Below are 16025 nucleotides of genomic sequence, written 5' to 3'. Positions count from 1 at the left end.
GACGTGGCACCATGAAGGACGAACTGATGATGGATTATTAAGGCATCCGGCAGATTCTTTGGCTTGAAAATCATTTGACAATAAATTTCCAAGCTTTGCAAGCGATCCAAGGAGTGTGAGGCTTGGCCTAGCATCTGATGGATTTAATCCTTACAAGATCATGAGTACTGCATACAGTACTTGGCCAGTAGTGCTTGTTCCTTACAATCTGCCTCCGTGGATTTGCATGAAGTAATCTTCCCTTATCTTATCTATGATTATCCCTGGAGAGAAAGGGCCCGGGAATGATATCGACATTTATTTACAGCCACTTATTGAAGAGTTAAAACAATTATGGGTTGGTGTCGAGACATACGATGTGCTGAGAAAGGAGAACTTTAATTTACGTGCAGCTTTGATGTGGACCATTAATGACTTCCCCGCTTATGCCAATTTATCCGATTGGAGTACCAAGGGTCGTTATGCGTGCCCTTGTTGTGCTGCACAAACATGTTCGCAATGGTTATACAATGGGAAGAAGTTCTCTTACATGGGACATCGTCGGTGGTTACCGGAAAATCATAGATTTAGATTTCAGAGTTCAGCATTTGACGGTACTGAAGAGTTCAGAGAAACTCCTTCGCAGACAAGTGGATCTAAAATCTTGTTAATGTTGGAAGATATGAATTTCAGTTATGGGAAGATGAATCAACCGGCAAACACGCAAAGAAATAGAAGATCAAATGATGAAGCTGATGATAACTCCGATGAAGAGGATGATCCTAATGAGGCGGACTTGTGGAAGAAAAGAAGTATTTTTTTGAGTTGCCTTATTGGGAGCACCACCTTTTACGACACAATCTTGATGTTATGCATATTGAGAAAAATGTCTACGAGAACATTGTCTGTACAATTTTGAATGTAGACGGAAAATTAAAAGACAATCTTCAAAGTCGATTTGATTTAGTTCAGATGGGAATTCGACCTGATCTTCATCCGAATCCACTTCTGAATGGTAAATACCGGTTGCCGCCTTCTATTTTCTCAATGTCGAAGACAGAGAAAGAAGTGTTCTGCATTGTGTTGAAGGATATAAAGGTTCCAGATGCGTATGCATCTAATATATCTCGATGTGTTAGTGTTAAAGATCGAAGACTATATTCGCTAACATCACATGATTATCACATCTTGATGCAAGATTTACTGCCAGTTGCTCTACGATGTTGTATTTCGAAGAAGGTGACGTCTTGTATAATTGAACTATCCAATATAATGAAAGTCATTTGTGGCAAAGTTTTGGATGTTCAAGAACTTCAGAAGGTACAGGATCGAGCCACTTTAACTTTATGCAACATGGAGAAAATCTTCCCACCTTCCTTCTTCACTATTATGGTTCACTTGATAATCCATCTCTCGCATGAAACAATTCTTGGTGGACCCGTTTTCTATCGATGGATGTATCCCATAGAAATGTGTTAATTACAATTTTTAAAATTTTCCTTCATTCACCTATGTATTTTTGGTTACAACTTTTGATAACGTTGTATACCGTGTTTAGGTTCCTATCCAAATTAAAGTCTTATTGCCGCAACAAGCGTTATCCAGAAGGATCGATTGCCGAAGGCTACTTGGCAGAGGATTGTATGACCTTCTGTTCAAGATATTTGGAAGATGTTGAAACAAGGTTGAACAGACCAAATAGAAATGCTGGACTCACGGATCATAACTTTGCCGATACTTATTTGTTCCAAAGTTTTGGAGAACCAATCGGTAAAGTTGAAATTGCAGAATTAGATGATTTATCGTGGGTTCAAGCACATCGATATGTTCTGTTTCACCACGAATCAATGGAACCTTTACGCAAGTAAGTTCTAGAAATTTGATAAATATTCATCGTTTAAAAATTGTTTATAGTCTAACAAACTGAACATATTTTTAACATAGTGAGTACAAACAAATATTGAGATCTCGTTCGCGCTCCCGAAGAACACAACATCGAGATATCAATAAGTTGTTTATAGAATCTTTTCATGAATGGTTAAGCCAAACGGTATGTAATTGGAGCTTTCATCGAAAAATAATAATATTTACTCAAAACATTTTTAATTACTCAGTTTACTTTCCATTCAATAGGTTTGGAGTGGAAAGAACGTCACTGACGAAGTTAAATTGCTTTCCCAAGGTCCAAATCGGGTGGTTAAAAGATATAGTGCGTTCCTCATAAACGGATTCAGATTTCATACAAAATATCGCGAGAGATTGAGGAGAACGCAAAATTGTGAAATAGTGGTTAATTCCTCAATTACAAGTTATGCTAGTGCTAGGGACAATAACCCTGTGGAGGGAAATGTGGAATATTTTGGACTTCTTACTGACATAATTGAGTTGGATTACTACGACAAATGGAAAGTTGTCTTATTTCGAGGTGATTGGGCCGATGTTAATACTGCACATGGAATCAAGCAAGATCAATTTGGTTCCACAATGGTAAACTTCGATCGATTGATTCACACAGGACAACAATTGATTGATGAGCCGTATGTATTTTCTTCTCAAGTCAAACAAGTTTTTTACTCAAAAGACCCAACTGATGAGGGTTGGTACGTTGTACTCCGTAACATCCCTAGAGACTTGTTTGACATGGGCAGTGGAAGTAGAGATGACATTGACGACAGAACACAAACTTTGCCATTTCCAGAACAGAACTTAAATGAAAACATCCCTGGTACTAGTACACAATTTCAATGGGTCTGCCAGGATACGGATGAAGAGACTTACGAATTATAATGTAGTAAGCTTTTACGATTATCTAATTACATCTACGAATGATGATATTTCAACTATTTTATATGTGATATTATTGTTGTAATTGTATACTAAGTTTTCAACTAATTTATTTGTATTGTAGATAAAATGCCTAGAAGAAAAGTGCGATCGCACCGCATTGTTTAAGGTACTCCAAACTCGGCAGAAACAAACAGCACTGAACAACAGACTGCTATTGGATCTTCGAATGTTCCGGTTACACCTGAGGAACCTATAGAAGTTCAAAGTAATTTAACATTTAATTTACATGTGTGTTGACTTCTTGTTTGTTTTTTTTAATTTCGTATATTACAATACTTTTATTTTTCAGATGAAACTGGTGGGACGCGGAGAGGTCGCGGACGTACGGTATTGAGCGATTTATACGACCTAGATCCAGTCGAGCGTGTCCAAGTATCCAGTAATAGCTTTGGTCAGCCTGTTAGATCAGAAGCTCGCCTTTTAGCAGGATACATGGGCATTCTAGCACGGAATGCAAATATGTTGCCAATTAACTTCGAGTCATGGCATAAAGTGCCCGAGAATAACAAGAACCAAGCTCTCGATAACATTAAGGTAACAAAACGTGTATGTCATTTATAATACTTGGGTTTAAGTTTCGTTTACATTTACTTTCTTAAGTTGTGTTTTTTGTAGGCGAGATTTGCTCTAGAGGTCTCTGATGCTTATGTAAAGAAGGCATTGGGAAAAAGATGGAGAGACCATAAGAGCACTTTAAAGAAAGACTATTTTAAGACAAAAACAACACTGGACGAGAGATTACAAAATGTCCCGCCGGGAATGCTGAGGTACCAGTAGGAAGAGGTCGTTAGATTTTGGGCTTGAAAGAAAGGAGAGGTATGTGTAACTTATAAAATTTTGAAATTATTTTGGTGTATAGTATTTCCTAATTAATGTACTAATAATTTCATAATGTAGGATCGTGAAGAAGTTGGAAAAAAAGTAGGCAGCAATAAAAATTCACTCACACAGCTGGGTCGAAAAGTTTTGCGTGTGTAGCTCATGCAGAGGTATTTTCAATTTTTATATATTGGAGGATGATAACTACTTACTTACATTAATATTTTTACTATTGTATTGTAGGAACTGTCGTCCGGTCAAAAAGTTGGACGCCTTTAACTTTTTGACATTACACATAGGAAGAAAGATGGAAACCCTATGACTCCTGAAGTTGCATAAATTATGGTACGTTTGCTTAATTAATACAATTTCACTTGTTTTAATTATTTATAGTGTTTATTTTCTAATGATTTATTTCATTTATTGTAATGCAAATATTGTTAAGTTATGTTGCATTCGGTTTTTTAGTATATATTGCGTTCCTAACTATTTGATTTATTTTTTAGGAAAAATTAAAGGATAAAAAGGTGGAGTACGAAGCGATTGCTTCTAGTGATAGTTCTGTTCATATTGACGACATTGATAACCGGATTATCACTGAAGTTTTGGGTCCTGAAAGGTATGGTCGAGTTTGATTTCAAGGATCTTTTGTTAACCCATCCCAATTTTTTTGATCTAGCTCGCAACAATATATGCCTTCGGGGAGTCGAGCCAAAGCTGAAGTTCAGAGGTTAAGAGACCAGATGGCTCGTATGCAAGCGAAAACAATTGAGCAAATTACACAACTTAAAGCGGAGGCAACATCGAGAGAAGCTGAGGTTCAAAAAAGATATGAAGAACTCTAGCTACAACTGAAAGCAGATCCAGCAGCGAGAGAAGCTGAGGTTCAACGAAAGTATGAAGAACTCCAGCAGCAGCTTAAAGCAGATGCGGCAGCAAGAGAAGCAGAGGCGGCAGCAAGAGAAGTATAGGCTGCAGCGAGGGAAGCAGAGGCTGCAGCGAGGGAAGCAGAGCAGCGTCAAAAGTTTGATGAACTCCAGCAGCAGCTTCAGAGTATGATGAAGATGTTTCAGCAGTCGCAACAGCCGCCGTCTTAGACTATCGTGTAAATATACTTCGATTTTGACTTTTAATTATCATTTTAACTTTTAACATTTTTGTAAGAATAATACGATTTTATTTTATTTATTGATATTTATTATATTATTTGTTTAATATATTGATTTATTACTTTTGGCTGGTTTAGATATGATTTCTTTTGATTTGTTTTTACAGGAGGGCTGAAAATATAAAAAAAAATTTATTTTACAAATCTGTCAAATTTAGTGGCGTTTTTTTAGGTGTTGGCCTTTAGTGGCGTTTTTGGTCAAAGCGCCGCTAAAGATAAGGGGCTTTAGCGGCGTTTGTGGAAAAAGCGCCACTAAAGATCATAGTCTTTAGTGGCGTTTTTGGTCAAAGCGCCGCTAAAGATCAGGGTCTATTGCGGCGTTTGAGGGGAAAGCGCCGCTAAAGACCCTAATCTTTAGTTGCGTTTTTGGGAGAAGCGCCGCTAAAGATAAGGATCTTTAGCGGCGTTTGAGAGAGAAGCACCGTTAAAGACCCTTGTCTTTAGCGGCGCTTTAGTGGAAGTGCCGCTAAAGGTCTTAGTCTTCAGCGGCGTTTGTGCAAAATGCGCCGTTAAAGATCAGGGTCTTTAGCAGCGCATTCATTAGCGGCGTCTGTTGCGGCGCTTTTAAAAGCGCCGCTAAAAGTATCTACGGCGCTAAAAAGCGCCGCTAAAGGCCTAAAAAAGCGCCGCTAAAAGCCTGTTTTGGTGTAGTGTATATTGTACCATTATAAATAAAATATATATGTACATTTGTAATAATATCAATTGTTGTTAAATAGATTTTTATTAAATAAATAAAATGATTGACAAATAAATGGTATAAAATTTATACAAGTGTAATAAAATAAATATGTAAAAATGTAATTAAACAATTGGTTTACTTAATATTTAAGCATAAGACATTTTATATTAATATTATATTAATTATTTAGTAATTAAAAACAATAAAGCAAATAAAAAAAGTAAAAGAAAGAAACGGAGAAGAAAAAGAACAGAAGCTATTTCGAAACAGGGGAAAGGAAAGAAAGAAAGAAGAAAAAGAAAGAAAAATGGAAAATAGGGTTTTTAAAGTTTGGAGTTTAATTTGGTAAGTCAATTAAGCCCTTTTCTTTTAATTTTGATGTTTTAGAAGCTTTAGAGTAGAGTTTTGATGAAATTAAGCTGAGGTTTTAGAAGTTTATAGGTTTTTAAGCATGGTTCATGTTGAATAAATTGTTGAATTAGGGATTTAATTGAATAAATTTTAAGTTAGAATTGATAAAAGGATTAAATTGTAAAAGAAACTATAAGTTTTATGTTTTAGGGACTAAATTGAGGGAAATTTGAAATTAGGAAAATATGCTGAAATTTTAATAGTTAAATTTGAGTTTGGATGAAATTTGAATAGAAATAGAGTGTGAATTGAATTAGAAAAGTAAGAAAACTTAGTTAGGATTAAATTGAGAACAAGGTAGGAATCGATTAGAAATTCAATTATTTATTATAATTAGTGATGTAATTAATAGTATAAATTATTATTATTTTCGTAGTTAACAAAGAACCCGAGGCATCAGCATCAAGAGGAAAGGAGAAAGCTATCAAGGACTAAAACGGGAGATTTACGGTTTGTATTACTATAATTCAAATTATTTATTATTAAATGCTATATTTAAATTTATATGTATGGTAAGTGAAATATATGGTAAGTATTATTATTAAGTTGAAAGAAATTCAATTGAATGATGAATATATGTGTGGAATTGAATTGAATATTGACTTGAAAAATGGAAAAGTGAATTTTGAATTGAATTGTGATTGAAAGTGAAAAAGTGAAATTGAACTGAAATGTGAATTTGGAGACCCTATTAACTAGTCGGGCTGAGTCGGATATAGTTGGCATGCCATAGGATTGGAAGAGTTCAGGAATACTTCCGACCTCGAGTCGATGAGACACTGGGTGTCACTATATTTCTTCGGATAGATTCGATGAGGTACTGGGTACCAACTTTCTTCGGCTTTGCCGATGAGACATTGGGTGTCAATTATTGCTTCGAACTACCTGATGAGGCACTAGGTGCCATACTGGAGTGTTTGGTTGGATCCGTGTATTCGCCAAAGTCCGAGTTTTGTTAATAGGGTAAATAATAAAATGATAAACTGAATGAGTTGTTCAATCGAGCTATTGAAATGAAATGATAAGTCGAATTGTGAATTGAAATGTGATATGAGATTGAGAAATGAATCTAAGGTTCATGATGTGTCCAAATTTCAAATTGTGGATATATGATATTAATTGATGAATTGTTATTGTGGAAATATGAAATGTGAGTTTAAATTTGTATGTATGATTTTATGCATTACATGTTTATTAATATTATAATTTGAATTATGGTAATACCACCGAGTATGAAATACTCAGCGTACGGTTGTTTCCACGCGCAGGTCATTAGAGTTCAAGGTCCAGTTTAGCATCCAGAAAGATCCCGACTCCATCAAGAAAATTTTGGTGATGTATTTCTTCCTTTTGTTTAAGTGGCATATACTAGGTGATTGAACACAAGTTGTATATATATAAATATTTATATATGCTAAATGATATTGGTTGTGAGTAAATGGTTATAATATTTTGAATGATAAATAAAATAGTGAATCAATTTATTAAGCATGATTTAGTAGCATTTTAAAGTATAAAATCTTTGATTGAAATATTGGTATTGGTTTGTTTTTGGTTTTAAGTTTGCAAGGGGTTTTATATAAAAATAAGCAGAGATACTGTCGAAATTAAAAAAAATGAATGAAGCCAATTAGCATAAATTTATATGAATTTATAATCATTTTATAATATGTTTGTTATTTATTTAAGAATTATTTGTAAATTATCCGAGATATCCGGTAATACCTCGTAATCCTATTCCGGCGACGGTTTGGGGTTAAGGGGTGTTACAATTACCCATAACCCTATCTAGTTTTTCAGAGAGATTAACACGATGCCACATAAAAAGAGGCCCTTGAAAACCCAGATCATGCAATTAAGCTTTATCCATAAACTCACCAAAAAATTGGCATCTGTGACCTTTAATATGACCGCCTTTTTTATCATCTGAAGAGAGGATGGCATTAAAATCTCCAATGGCCATCCAAGGATCATACCCAAGTGGAATTGAGCGGCTTAAATCACTCCACAAAATTTTCCTTTTAAGTTTGTTAGGGCTCCCATAGACAAAAGCAACAAAGGTCGGATTAGGATGCAAATTAGAACATATACAAGACAAAATGAATTGAGGATGATTGCCAATCACTTCCAAACCAATCAAATTTTTCCATCCAATCCAAATACCTCTAGAAAATCCTACTGCTTCCACGCGATAAGATTTATCCTAGCCTAACTTCGCAATGATTATGTCAGCTTTAGTCCCACTAATTCTTGGTTCAAGAAGGCTAAATATATCAAGCTTATGCTGATTGTTATACTCACGAAAAGCTCGCAAAAATTTATCAGACGTACATCCCTGTACATTCCAAGATAAAATAGACAAATTCATAATAATAAAAATTTTAAAAAGGAAAAAAGATCTTATCTTATTGGCGACCGGTAGAAGAAAACTCCGCTCACTCTCCTTTTTGCCGCGACAAATCCATAGCAGATTTTCCATCAATTTCAGATGCAATAAGCTCCACTGCCCTCTTCATAGAATCAGCAAACGGAACCCGGATATTTTCAAAATTTTTGAAGCGGTTCCTTGGTCCTTTTAAAGTTTTATTAAGTTTCCAACCTCCTTTTGAACCAGTCACTTTAGCATTCTGTCTCTTAAAAACTTCCCTAGGCAATTTAATTCCAGTCGAAGGACCACTACCCCCCGTCTCCTCGCTTACGGGCTCCAGAATATTTCTATTTTTGAACACAACTGCCGAATGATTTCTGGCCTCTAAACACCTTCCTTCACCTCCACATTAACAAAAGAATTCTCTTCAAAAGTAGGATTAAAATGCACTACATGTTTCGCTTGCTTTTGGAGAGAAAAATGAGGGTCCACTTTTACTTGATCTGCATCAACAACATTTTGTGAATTTAAAACTAAAGGGAAAAAAGAGACAGAATTACCTGAAATTAAAGATCGATTGTTTCCTTCAGCACTTGGCAAAGAATCATGCATGGCACTTGAGAGTTTAGATAGGTCTGTTGCAGATTCTTTCGGACCCTGGGCCTCTTGCTGCAACCCACTGCTAACATTGCTAGGGGCCTGCTCGTTACTAATCGAAGGAGTCTGTTTTTTTACAACCAAAGAAGCCTGCGGATCCAGGACCATCTTAGTCCCACCCGTGGAATGATCGTTCAGAAGATTAATGGCCTTAGAGTCACGAGCCTGACCCTTTAAATATTTCCCCACCGACAGGACCAAATTGAATTTTTAGAGCCATCATTAGCTGATTTTTTACCCGTTGAAGGTTTTGCTTGGGAACCAATTAAAACAGCTTTCCCTTTTTTCTTCAAATCTTTCTGGGGTTCCTTATTCATTTCCTCTTCCGTTGAAGTCGCCTCTAAGTCAGCTAAAGATTGATAACGTGATCCCATACTTTAAAGAAAAAAGATTTTAAGCAGAGTAATTAATGAATAAAGCAGAGGGCTAAATCAAAGTAGTTTTGGTTAAAATTAATTCCCAAGATTTTGTTGGTTTTTACTAAACTTGAGTAGTTTAGAATAGAATGGAAGAAGAAGCAAGGAAGGGAGAGTGTAAAGATGGTTATTTCCCTAAATTTAAGCATTCAATTCGCTCTTCTTTTTCTCATGTTTGCACGCCATTCTCTTGTTTGATTTTTATACAAACACAAAATTATTTGGTATGTAATTAAGTTCAGTAATCTATTTTGGTATAAAAAAAAAAAAACAATGGTGCTAATTTTTCATGATTTATTAATACAATAATTTCATTGTTCAAAAATCTGGCATCAACTCTCCTAAACAAGTCCCAACTTCACCAAGAAATTCCAACACATACGGTCATAAGTTTTTTTTTCTTCTTTTCCAAATCTACCTTTATAGTCATTAATCCTTGTAAATCCTCCTCTTAAGCATTAGGTCTTGCTACAAAACTTATTTGATTTAGAGATATCACCTTTGGAGTCAATTAAGAACAACATTTTTTGTGCCATAAATTGATAGGTCTATAATGCAACAACTTCGACTCATTTATTTTCAGAATAAAAACTAGTAAGATTTTGTTAAAGAAAGAATCTAAGTAGCCCCTATGAAATATATCGAGGTGAAGTAGATTGAATTATATATTTTTATGAGAGTAAAAATATAAAAGTACTATTGTATTGACATGTATCTCTGTAATTTTAGGAGGGTTAAATCAAATTTTGGAGGTCAAACTATAATTTCATCATTTATTTATTTAAAATTTTATAAAACTTTAAAGGCTAAAAATGCAATTTTATTTACTTAGAACATTAAACTCTGTTTGAGGATGTAAAGCATATATAACCCTTGATTTTAAAGGCGAATATAAAAAAGTAGTTGTTTTAACACTCCAACCCTCACATTTTATATTTCATTCATATAAATCATCCATGTCAAATTTGATATAAATTAAAAATTTCTATCTATTTATTTTATGTGAAAAACATTCAACTGTTTAATAAATGTTAACGTATATAGTACTTTAGGTCAATATGATAGATACATCGGAATGGTTCGAAATTTCCATACATGACTAATATAATTATATCGATAAATTCAACAATTAAATTACTAAAATATTAATTATATAAAAAAAATATGAACAGTAAATTGGAAAGAGAAAAAAGAGTTGAAATTTACTTAATATTAATGGGATATTATGATTGAATGGAAAGACTAAAGAAATCTAAGTTACTAATATAGATTAATAAAATTTTGAAACACATGTTACTCTTGGTTATAGGTTAAGTTGTTTTTTCTCTTTCAAATATGTAGATTCTTTTAATTTATCTTTTTAAAAAACCCAACAAATGTGGGTGCAGATTCTGAATACAAATACTTATCTGAGAAATCAAAAGGAATTTCTTGAATTACCTACCTTTCCTATCCAAAGAAGCATCCTGGTGTAAATACTTTTCAAAAAAATAATTAAGTTCTTGTTTGTTTTTTAACTCAATTGCTAAAATGTATCAAAATGGCCTTTGACCGTTAACTTTAACGGTCAACTGTTAAAATAATTGTCCCTAAATTTTTTCAGTTAAAGTCACCACGTATCACAACCATGACGTGACATGTGACAAAAAAATGATAAAAAAATAAAAATCAATAAAAGTTATTAAATTATTAAATTTTAATAAAAATATAAGAAATATTCATTTTTTCATTAAAAATTAGAAAAGGATTATAAAATATAGAAAAATATAAAAAAATTATATAAAATTTTATAAAGTTGTAAGAAAATGATAAAAATGTAAAGAATTATAAAATTTGTAAAAGAATTATAAAAAATATCATACCAAATTTTTTTTATAATTTTTCTATAATTTTTATGGATTTTTATTTTTATGATTTTTTGCCACATGTCATGCTGTTTTGCGACACGTGATAACTTTAATTGAAAAAAATTAAGGGTCGTTAACTTTAACGATCAATAGTTAAAGTTAATGGTTAAAGGGTCTTTTTGATGCATTTTATAAATTTTTTATGATTTTTACAATTTTTTTACAATTTTTATATATTTTTTCTAATTTTTAATATTTTTAAAGTTTAATAATTTTTATAGCTTTTATTGATTTTTTATTTTTTATAATTTTTTATCATATGTGACGCAGTGGTTGTGACACAGAGCGACTTTAACTAAAAAAATTAGGGACAGTTAACTTTAATGGTCAACTGTTAAAATTTACGGTCAAATGACCTTTTTGATGCATTTTGACAATTTAATGAAAAAAAAAGTGACTTAATTGCTTATTTTGAAAAATTTTGAGAGTCTTATTGATGCATTTTGACAGTTAAAGCACCTAGTTGAGTGAAAAAAAAATTATAGGGGATTAATTTTTTTTTTAAAGTTTGAAGACTTTATACACCTTTTAAGCCATTATTAAATGCTTTCTTATTTAAAATATATTATATATAATAGTATTTCTGAAATATAAAATAAAAACAAGTGCTTAATTTTTAGAATCTTTATAACTTGTATTATGATAAATACAAGTTAAGAGTAAAAAAGTTTAGTATTTAAAATAAACTTGAATTGATTATTTTTTGTGATAATATATTTAAAGTAAAAAAAATTATTATTTAGAAATATTATATTAAAATATAATTTTAATTTAAAAATTAATAAACTTTGATAGTAAAATTTTAAATGGGCATCAACTAATGTTGTTCATTTATGGGTTATAAAATGTTTCATAAGAATACTTTAATTTATTTTTGTGTGATTAAAAATATATAGCTTTGAATAATATACCTTTAAAAAAAAGAAATTTGAATAAGATCATGTAAATATTAATTTTTGATAGAAAAATGTTAAAATAATATTAACATTATGTATTTGAAAACTACTTGAATAAACATTTAAAATTACAAAATTTAGTTTTTAATATGTGTTTCTTAAATTCTAATTTAATTTACATGTGCTATTTGAAAGTAAATGTATTTTTAAAATATATTAGTTAATTTTTAATGTTTGGTTAAAATTACAAAATATAGTCTTTTTATTAGTTAAACATTTAAATATGATAATAAAAATTTTCAATTAATTAACTGAAGTTAGTATTAAAATAATAGAGATTAAAATATTTATATTAATTTAATAAAAATAATATTTTACAGAATAAAAAGAAGGATTTCTTAAGTAATTGAAAATATATAGAGACTTAAGTTATTTCTGAATTAAGAATATCTATAAATTTGTAGAAAAAAGCAATCCTCGATACAGATGAATTTTTTTTACAAATTCCTCACTTAAATATAAAATTGTGTCACTTTTTAGTATTTTTAATTATACCAACAAAGTTTTATTTTCATTTTAAAAATCCTTACATTAGTGTACATTGCCAGTGGAGTAACAAAAACTCTACAAATGAATATGTGTTGAAGCTATTTATTTTTAGGGTATAATTAAATAGTTAAAAAAGAGGCTTAACATCATCTTAAATCTATTTGTGGAGTTTTTTATATTCTATTGACAATGGACAAAATAATTACCCATGTACATATATTTATATATTATAAAATTTAAGACCCAAAGTCTTATCATGTGGATGATTATTATTTTTATAATAATTTTAAATACATAAATTTTAAAATTTCAAGTAATATTGGTAATGGTTAGATAAATTTTAAAAATTTGAGTAAATTTTGTAGGTAAAAAAAATCAAAATATATAAAATTATTATACGTATAAATAGTATTATCATAAATATAAATATTATTTAATTATCATTAAGATAAATAATATTTATCTTAATATTTAAATTTGTTATCATTAGATTTTTTTAAAAATATCATTATAATTTAAATTTTGTTTAAAATTTTATTTTTAATTATTTAATTAAAATTAAAAATTATCCTAAAATATGTATTATTTAATTTAAATTTAAATTTAAGATAATTAAATATATAAATTCTAAAATTCTAAAATTCTAAAAAAAATCTATAAAAAATCTAGTATAAAATTATTTTAAAAAATAGTATTTTAAAATTTTCAATTTTAACATATACTTTTCTATGTTCATATTCTTTTCTTTTTTGTACGTGTCATTAGTTCTTTCAAATTCTTTGTATTTTAAGTAAGGGAACATTGGATTATTAATAATCGAGTGAAATAGATGCAGGAAAGCCTTGTCTTAAGCTTTAATAATCCCCTCCCTACTAGCTTTCCAAGTCAACTTTAACCTTAAAATTCCGTATTTTGCTCAGCAACCTTGAATTTGTTAATAATTAACCAAAGGGATTATGAATATACATATATATATGGCCCAACGTTGTACGTTGTTTGTTTGTTTGTTTTTCTTTTGCGTTCGATTAAAGTAAATAGCAGCAATAGAAAAATAATCAAAATTACAGCTTAAACATCATGCTAGCTATCACTATATAAATCGATCCCTATTATCTCCCAAATATATATTCCTTTGCACAAGTATGGGCGCCATTGACAAACATGTTCAACCATTTTCTAGGCCATTTACAATGCGCGATCTTGTGTCTCATGCTCTCACTTTCCTGATTGGTCTCTCACTTGGTATTCTAATTAGTTTACAGCTTAAAAGCAGCTTCCCACGCCACTTGTAGTTTTTCAAGCCGCTCCAATTTGGTGTCTAGTACTTCTCCACCAGTTCCACCACCGTCGCCAAGGAATGGCACGTTCAATTCTAGCACTAGTATTTCATTGAAAAGAATATCAATCTGTGATGCACAATATGAGTGACCAAGATTTGTTACTGGGAGCATCTAGCAGGGTTCCAAGACTACAGAATCTAGTGGTCATCCTAAGATAGCTTTCATGTTCTTAACGGGAGTCCACTTCCCTTGGCTCCATTGTGGGAAAAGTTTTTCGAGGGACACCAAGGCTTTTATACAATCTACGTTCACTCACATCCTCATTACAATCAAACAGTCCTCAAACTTCCGTCTTCTGTGGTCGAAGAATCCCCAGCCAGGTATAGTCTGTATTTGTATGGTCGAAACTGGGTGCTTTTTGCATGAAACATTGAATTAATGGATGCTTTTTTTTTTTGGTGCGACATAGCCAGTGTATTGGGGAACTGCAACAATGATAGACGCGGAGAGACGACTCCTTGCAAGTGCACTACTTGATCCATCCAATCAACGATTCGTTCTTCTATCGGATTCATGCATTCCGTTGTTCAACTCACCACAATCTATGACTATCTCACACATCAAATCTAAGCTTCTTGAGCTTATATGATGATCCCCGGAAAGTCGGTCGGGGTCGATACAATCCCCAAATGTCGCCCATGATTAACATCACCAATTGGCGAAAAGGGTCTCAATGGTTCGAAATGCACCGTGAGATGGCCTTACACGTTGTTTCTGATCAAACCTATTATTCGGTTTTCAAACAGTATTGTCAGCCACCTTGTTACAACGACGAACACTACATTCCTACATTGGTGAACATGTTTTATGTGGAATTAAACTCGAATCGGAGCATACATGGGTTGATTGGTCGAGAGGAGGGCCTCATCCTAGGAAACATGGACCTGCGGATATAAACCACGAGCTTTTGAATCAAATGCGATATGGTCGGAATGTATTTACAACGGGAATACAACTTCAATGTGCTTTCTATTGCTAGAAAGTTCTCACCGTCCACCTTGAAGCCTTGCTAGTTTGCTTCATTTTCACAGTTGAACATATTTGTTGCTCCAATATTAATGTTTTTTAAACTAAATGCATAAATGAAACAAAATTTGTGTTTTTATTTCAACTTACGGTTCAAATGAAAGATTTATTCCTTTAAAGCACAAGCGGAACAGGAATTATTGCAACATAAACTCCTCCTCACTTTCCATCTTTTTTTATTAATACTTTTGATGGATTCAATCCATGATTTTGAACCCTTTTCTTTAAATGGTTAAAAAAATGTGTGTTATTTTGCTTACGATATTTTTTTTGCATTGAGTGATAAATATTCTATTGATTGCCAAATATCGATGCATTTATGAGAGTGGAAGAACTCTGGTTATCTTCCGTTTGTTTTCATCAGTTAGCTCGTGCCAACATAATGATTTCTTTTTCAGATTTAAAATTTGTATTGTGTAAGTAACTTTTTACTATCTAATATAATATTGAAATTATATATGATAAATTTTATTGGCCAAACACGTCTGCAAATAGATTTTTTAATACAATACCTAATGTCATATAATTATTTACCCATTAATGTTAACCCATAACCCATTTCATTGTGATTCTTTCTTGTTTTATGATTCCCTTTTTTCGAGATTTGATTGATAGTTGCCAACTATGCTATTTTTTGAATTGCTGAATAATTTGTTCTTAGTTTAAAAGATAAAAAAATCGAAAAAAATATATGTTGATTAATCTTTGGATTGAGCTTGACGTTAATTCATATTTTATTGAGAAGCTCTTTTTGTTGAATAAGTAGTGATTGATACACTTTTTTATTTAACATTTGTTATTTTTCTAGTTGGTAATTTTCAACTCGACTCGATTATAACAACTTTCTGCCTTTTCCACCCTTAACCTAGCCCCATTATAACCTCTAAAGACCTCTTGATTTGTGGTCATATCATTTTAGTGGTGAATTTATTTCAAGCAACTTATGAAGACTTGCTTGTC

General features: G+C 31.7%; 1 pseudogene; it reads left to right on the top strand.

The window, feature by feature from the left end:
• The first annotated feature begins 14110 nt into the window (after positions 1-14110).
• LOC121219122 (glycosyltransferase BC10-like) lies at positions 14111-15041 on the top strand (annotated as a pseudogene).
• The last annotated feature ends 984 nt before the right edge of the window (positions 15042-16025 follow it).

Source organism: Gossypium hirsutum, chromosome D07 (genome assembly GCF_007990345.1).
Source record: "Gossypium hirsutum isolate 1008001.06 chromosome D07, Gossypium_hirsutum_v2.1, whole genome shotgun sequence".
In the NCBI taxonomy this organism is placed as follows: Eukaryota; Viridiplantae; Streptophyta; class Magnoliopsida; order Malvales; family Malvaceae; genus Gossypium; species Gossypium hirsutum.
Note: the sequence above shows the minus strand (reverse complement) of the source record. Positions and strands in the feature narration are given on the sequence as shown.